The sequence below is a fragment of the Epinephelus lanceolatus genome, chromosome 5 (assembly GCF_041903045.1).
Source record: "Epinephelus lanceolatus isolate andai-2023 chromosome 5, ASM4190304v1, whole genome shotgun sequence".
Classification (NCBI taxonomy): Eukaryota; Metazoa; Chordata; class Actinopteri; order Perciformes; family Serranidae; genus Epinephelus; species Epinephelus lanceolatus.
The window spans coordinates 46,657,899-46,665,046 of record NC_135738.1 but is presented as its reverse complement, the minus strand read 5'-3'; the positions used below and the strand labels follow the sequence as shown (position 1 = coordinate 46,665,046).

Genomic DNA, 7,148 nt, shown 5'->3' with positions numbered 1-7,148 from the left:
TAATCAAGTGTTTTTTGTGCCTAAACCTAACCAGACCTTAACCACAGGGCATCATGATGATTTCGGAACAATGGGACTTCGGAACAATGGGTTTAATATGGTCGGAACAATGGGATGTTGGACCAATGGGCTGTCGGACCAATGGGCAGACCCCTTCCTTTTACATCAACTCCCTAATATGCTCATAAGTTATATGAAAACTATCACCATAAATATTTAATTTCTAGTCAAATTATTTCATTAAAATATACTAATATAAGATAATCATATGATAAGGGACATGTTCTTAATCTTAGGTCCATCTCCATCCTCTGCTCCATCCACTGTGCCCACTGTCTCCTCTGTGTCTGCTGCAACCTCAGCTCTACCTGGTAAGTTAACAACAAAACAACCTTTGTAATTGCTCAGTGTACTGCAGAACATTCTGAGATGAATAATTTTTAATATAAGACATAATCATATGAAAAGGGACATGTCTTAGACAAATGGATATTATTTCAAAACTTTTCAAGCAATTTTCAGTTGTTCCACTGGCAGACTGTTTTCTTATTACAAGCTATAGCTGTACTATTTTACTTATTTCCATGTGTAATATGACATCTAACATGACTAGCTTTTGTTGTTGTTTTTCATCTTAGGTCCATCTCCATCCTTTGCTCCATCCACTGTGCCCACTGTACCCTCTGTGTTGCAGTTTATTTAAAACAAAAAATAATAAAGCAGATTGTGTTTACAGTAAATGACTGGTTAATTTTGTTACTTTTAGTTGGCCTAGATGACATTTGGTATCCCACTTAGTACTATAACACTTTGAATATTAAGTGTAAATCAACCCCAGGCTGCTCTTGTAGCTGAATTTGCTACCATTTCAGATTAAAAACCATAAAAGGGTAAAACATGCCAGGCTGCTCTTTGAGGTTTTTTTTGTATTGATTCTCTGTGTGGTCAGTAGGGGGAGTTGCTGACTTTGCCAAATATTAATTGAAAGATTTTCCAGGAAGTTTGCAAATCTGTTGTCTGCTTCCATGGCCTTAATCACTGTGGATTACAATCTAACTACAACAAAAAGTTCTCACATCTAGTTTCACAAGTGATGACAGAGTAGAACATGAAATAACTTACAGTAGGTGTGTGAATGATCAATAATCAGTATTACTGGCAGTAATAGAGGGCCCCAATATCAAATTTTGCTTAGGGTCCCATGGAGGCTTGGGCCGGCCCTGCCAAAGCATGATCGATCCACCCCTGTGTTTATCAGTGAGACAGGTGTTCTTTTAATGAAATTCTATAGCTTTTTTCCTCCAAACATGCCTTTGGTCATTGTGTCCAGAATATTCTATTTCAACTTCATCAGTTCACAGGACTTGTTTCCAAAAAGCATCAGGCCTGTTTCTTCTGATGAGTTTTGCATGAAGGTCATATCTGAAGGTCTTCTGCAGTCAACAGCTGTTTTGATTTGCCTTTCTAGCAATCCTACAAGCAACTCTCTCAGAAAGTTTTCATGGTCTTCCAGACCCAAACTTTGCCCAAACTTTTGCATGCCATTGTATGTATGTATTGCATATATGTTACACTACAGTATAACGATAGAACAGGCATTTTTCAGCAGTTACAGGAGGCTCTACAGAGGCACACACATCTGCATTACCTGGCTGCGAGGGCCTTAACTGGGAGAATTCATGTAATATGTGTGATTATGATTGATGATGATCATATTGGGCTGTTTTGGTGTCCCCTCCAGCACTGATGCCCTACCCACAGCACTGACTATGGTGGCAACACTGCTGCTACAGGCTGCAGTGCTACAGCAGCCACCATTTGTCTGGATAAACCATGATGCTCACTGTCAATGGTTTTCCTTGGAACTACTTAGAATATATTCTAAATTCCACAATTATGTCCATGAGTATCACTGAGAAAATCTCAAGATCCATTTGGTAACTGATCTGGAGCTTTCAGCTGGGTCACATGGTCCTCATTACCCAGTTGAACGGCCTCAATTGCCAGGGGACTGTAGATGTTCAAGACTTCTATGATTCTGAGTATCTCTAGAGCTGTGTCCAAAGGGCCCAGAGACAGAGGGATGTCACATGCTGTAAAGCTCTCTGAGGCAAATTGTGATTTGTGATATTGGGCTTTATAAATAAAATTTAATTGAACTGAATTAAAATTGAATTGAACCTCCATCGCTATAAAATTAAGCCAACACTGAAGTGCTACAAACTGCAGTTCCTTTAATGGCCACTTGAGGCTGGCTCCAAAACAGAGTTAATCCCTAGAGATCCCCATGTAATAATACACATGTGATCAAATATCGACTTGATATTGGACAATATCAACATATGCATTACCCAGCAATCACTGTTGCAAATCTGTATAGTACAAAAAACAGCTAAAAGATATGCATATATATATATATATATATATATATATATATATATATACATCGTTTTTGTAGTTTAGACATAATATGTTATAGATTCTGAGTATATCGTGAAAAAAGAAGGGAAAAAAAACATGATGGAGATGGGTTTGCCTTTTCGAGGGCATATGTAGCACATTGCACCATTTTTATTTTAACACAAGTTCTTATTTGAAAATAGGCATATTTCTGATTGGTCTAAATCACTCACAAGGGCCCCCCATCCCATGAACCCTAGTGCAACCACACTGCCTACACTGTCTATATTTAAACCTCTGCCTTCGGGTCTCAGTCAGATCCACCCCTCACTCCTCCATAGCTCCAGCCTCATGTCTAAATATGGTCACTTGTAGCTCCAAAAATCCAAGATTGCAACAGCTGAAATGCCGAACTTAGGGCTTCAAAATGGAGACCACAAGCAAATGGGTCATGTCACAATGACTGAAACTATTATTTCCATTGTGTCTTCTTACTCTGTTACTCATCCACTACTCCTTTCAGGATAGCCAATCAATGGTTCAGCAGCATATTTGAGCTGTAAATTGTGATTATGAATCTTCATTATAACGGTTTATAACACTAAAGGTGGGAGACAATTTTTTTTTTCAATTTGGATACCAAATCGGTACGAAAAACAAAAACAAATTGATTATCTGCATCGGAACATTGATCACTCTGAACAAATACCAGTAATAAGCTGTTTTCTGTCATCAGTCATGGTTCCTCTCTGTTTAGAGCTCAGTCTTACAGTGAAGTCACTCCCCTGTAAGGTTTTGACTGTTTTAATGAAATCCAACACAGTCTGCAAACATTCACAAAGCAATATTGACTCATCTTTGTGATGTATTTAATCTTAAGACAGACACTCCAACAGATGCATCACAACCTCAGAGAGCAAATGTATAATTCCCTGTATGCCAGATAGCTGTTTTTGAGCCAACATGTGTTAGCGATAGATAAACATCTTGTCAGTCATAAGCTTATGCTCCACTTTGATCCTTGAATTAAGTCTATTTATAGAAGTGGATTTAGACCTGTTAGTGAACTGATAAAACAACAGTGAAAAACTAAATGTAAAGTAATGTAAAATGTAAAATATTTGGCTTTTGCTGATGGAAATAAAATCTAAACCCTTCACTTGTTGGCTATAGACAGAAAATATGATGTAGGAGAAACTGTCTCAGCAAAAGACAACTCAACAAAGTAACAAAGAGAAAAAATTGGCAGTTAAATCAGGGATGCAGAAGGACTGTTACCTAAAAAAAACCCTAGACTGTATCTCTGTGAAATGAGCCTTGTTAAATTACATGTTGCATATTACATGTCTCCAGAGCTCACAGCATGCTGTTTATAAACCAGTTCACCAGTTTAATTGCAGGAAATGTTTATCTCACTGCTGGTAAAAAAAAAAAACGAAAAAAACAAACAAAACAGTTTGCTACTGCAGCCAGCCAAAGACGGATCCATTCCACACACCTGAGCCAGAGCAAAAAAAGGGAGAGAAGGAGAGAGATCGAGTTTCGGTCTTTGATGAATGAAGCCTTATTGTTTTGCTGCTATTAAACAATGAGAGACATGTTTTCTCCGTTTACTTAATAGCATAAATATTCACACTACTGCGCACGGGGAGACGGAGACCCGCTCTGCTCCAGACACACTCAGCACCTTGGACAGCACGGCGCACCTGACTGTTGTCATTGTGTACATGTTAATTTGATTTCAATCATTTTGTTTTAAATCTGGACATGTGCAGGTGGACTCAGCCAGTGCTAAGAAAGGTCCTATGCCTGCCTGTTGGAGAGATAGAGAAAAGATTAAAGTGTCAAATTGCGGTAAAAGATGTTGTATAAAAGACAGGCTACAACTTTTTTTCCTTGTCCCCCCTGGAATTATTCTCTAAAATTTTACTGTTTATTGTCCCCCCCCCAACTATGAAATGGGATTTTCGCCCCTGCCTTCAGCTATCAGGCTCCCCTTGTGGAATCATCTTCCTGTTACGGTCCGGGAGGCAGACACCATCTCCACATTTAAGACTAGACTTAAGACTTTCCTCTTTGATAAAGCTTATAGTTAGGGCCGGCTCAGGCTTGCCTTGTACCAGCCCCTAGTTAGGCTGACTTAGGCCTAGTCTGTCGGGGGGACCTTTTTTTTTTTTTTTTTTTCTTTTTTCTCTCTTTCTCTCTTTCTCTCAGCCAGAATTATAACTATAATATTATTACTTTCATTAATGAAAGTAATAATATTACTTGTTGTAAGCTACTGTCATTACCGTCTGTCCTGCATCTCTCTCTCTCTCTGTCTCTGTCTCTCTTTCTGTCTCATTGTGTTGTACAGATTACTGTTAATTTATTATGTTGATCTGTTCTGTACAATATCTATTGCACATCTGTCCATCCTGGAAGAGGGATCCCTCCTCAGTTGCTCTTCCTGAGGTTTCTACCGTTTTTTTCCCCCCGTTAAAGGGTAAAGCCCTGTAAGGCAAATTGTGATTTGTGATACTGGGCTTTATAAATAAAACTGAAAATTGAAATTGAATTATACTCATTGACACTTTTCCCTGCCCTGGCTCAGACTTTTTTTTAAGAGAAATGTGCACAGTCCTCATTCATACATTAATATCTCTGTGTCCACTGGATTAAAATGGAGGCTCTGCGTTTTACTGACCTGCTGCCATGGTGAATCATCGTATTGGAGCGCCATTGATGAGGGCTTTTTTAATTCAACATGCACGAGCTTCACTCAGAGTAACCATTCTCAGAGTTTATTAAACTGACTCTGATCAGCTGTTTTCCATCTCACAGCTCATCAATTTTGTTGGGAATTTGTTAAACCTGCTTTCTGAAACAGCCTCCTGTCATGACATCAGGGACCATGTTTGAAATAAGAGTTTACTCTTTGTTCTGTGTTATCTCTGTGTCCTCTATATCCATATAATCAGTCAATCAATCAATGAGTGAACAATCAGAATGTTCTGAATGACTGCAGTAAACCTAATTTTTACCGTTCATCAGCATTCTCCAATTTTAAATGATCTAACTCAGACAGCATCCTTGTATCATTAGTTTGACCAGGCAGCATAATATGAAGTGAATAAAGTTAAGCTATACTGATCAAACAGAGAGGGGAGGACAGATGTCTTGAGAGTTTGTTGCCATTTGATATTTAAGCCAAGAGCCTGGAGGCTACCTCAGTCCTCAGCAGCCCTGCAAACAGAAACAGGGGAGGTTAAAGAGGGTGGAGAGACACAGGACGAAAGCTGAAACAATAAATTTGAGACCTAAGGGATTGTGGGGGCTTACCTAATGGTGGTTGGATGATCTGTGAGTCAGATAGTGTCAAAGGGGATTTGCCATAAAGTACAGTATATGAGCAGCACCTGGCTTCAGTGAAAGGCTGAGGGGATAATCGTTCACAGCAGAATCAACTTTGTCAATGAAAATCCTGTGAATTCTTAAAACTCTGAATTACGAAAATGTAAAAAGGAGGTGGCTGTAATTAAGTAACTATAACTGTATAATAATCACAAATCACCAATGAGGTAACCTGAATTCTTACGAGGGTGAGCAGTACTTAATAAACCACAATTACAGAGGCTGCAACAATAAACATTTATTGTGCAAAGACATGCATATAGGCTAAAAATGATGGTAGAAAAGGTCTTAAAAAGGGCAAGATAAAACAGTCTTAAAATTAATCAGTCCAAGAGGGCTTACTGTCGTGCTCCAAGTCCTTGCTTTAGCGCCCTCTTTCCAGTCAACATCGGTCAGGCCCACACCACCGAGGGTCCCTCTTTTCTACTCCTAGAACCAAGAAAAATAGCCAGCAGTCTGCACTTCATAGACAGGGTTATGTCAATTGCGAGCAGCTTCACCAACAGACAGTGAACTGGTTATGAAGAACTCACAGCTTTGGGCAGAAGCTCCTGCTTCTGCCAGTTGTGTTCAAAGGCCTCCAGTACACTGCTGGTTTCAGTCGTCTGGCCTGCTCTCACCCCTCACCAAGGCCTCCTCTGCTTGCAAGGTGTGTAGGTCCTGTCAGCAACAATGAGTCCAACCTGCCGCTCTGTCTATATAGGTGGAGAGGAAACCCTCCCCTGAGTCATCATTGGCCAGTGTGGCCAGCCTGCAGCATTTGATTGGCTGATGCAGCTGTCAGTCCATGTCTGCAATCACTGCCTCCATTGTGTTCAGCTGTGTCCAGTTAACTCAAGCATGCATGCAAATATATTCAAACCAAGAAAATGCTGCACTCAAAACAACAATAACTAAAGACAGCAACTAAACAGAAACATGCAAATAAAATGCTAAACATACATGTAGATAAACAAAATATTCAAACACAGCAAACGATGGTTTCAACTGAAGACAGCAACAAAACACAGCATAGTACTCGGTACTCAGCATGACATCCCCCCACAGTTTACCATTCGCAGTCCCTGCCAATGACTACTGCCTATAGCGGGCAGGCGGTTGACCTAAATTTGCACGGGCTGATCGCAGTGGCAAATCCTGTGGGCAGGCTGGCTCAGCCGGTTCCCTGAAGCCTGGTGGGAAGTATAAGATAGGGGTTGGGGCTCTAAGCTCTGTATCCTGAATGGGATCTTCTTTGTGTTGGGGTCAAGACATTAGGCTTCACACGGAGGCACCAAAAATGTTGGGAACATAAATTCGGGCTTCACACGGAGGCACCGAATATGTTGGGATTTAATTGGCTATCGGAAATAATT

General features: G+C 40.1%; 1 long non-coding RNA gene across 1 annotated transcript; it reads right to left on the bottom strand.

Moving 5' to 3' along the window:
* Positions 1-2,693: 2,693 nt before the first annotated feature.
* Positions 2,694-6,371, bottom strand: LOC117261584 (uncharacterized). Its single transcript, XR_004502058.2, has 3 exons — positions 6,136-6,371; positions 5,722-5,815; positions 2,694-5,625 (listed from the first exon to the last, which is right to left on the bottom strand). It is a non-coding gene; the product is annotated as an uncharacterized LOC117261584 (long non-coding RNA).
* Positions 6,372-7,148: the final 777 nt, after the last annotated feature.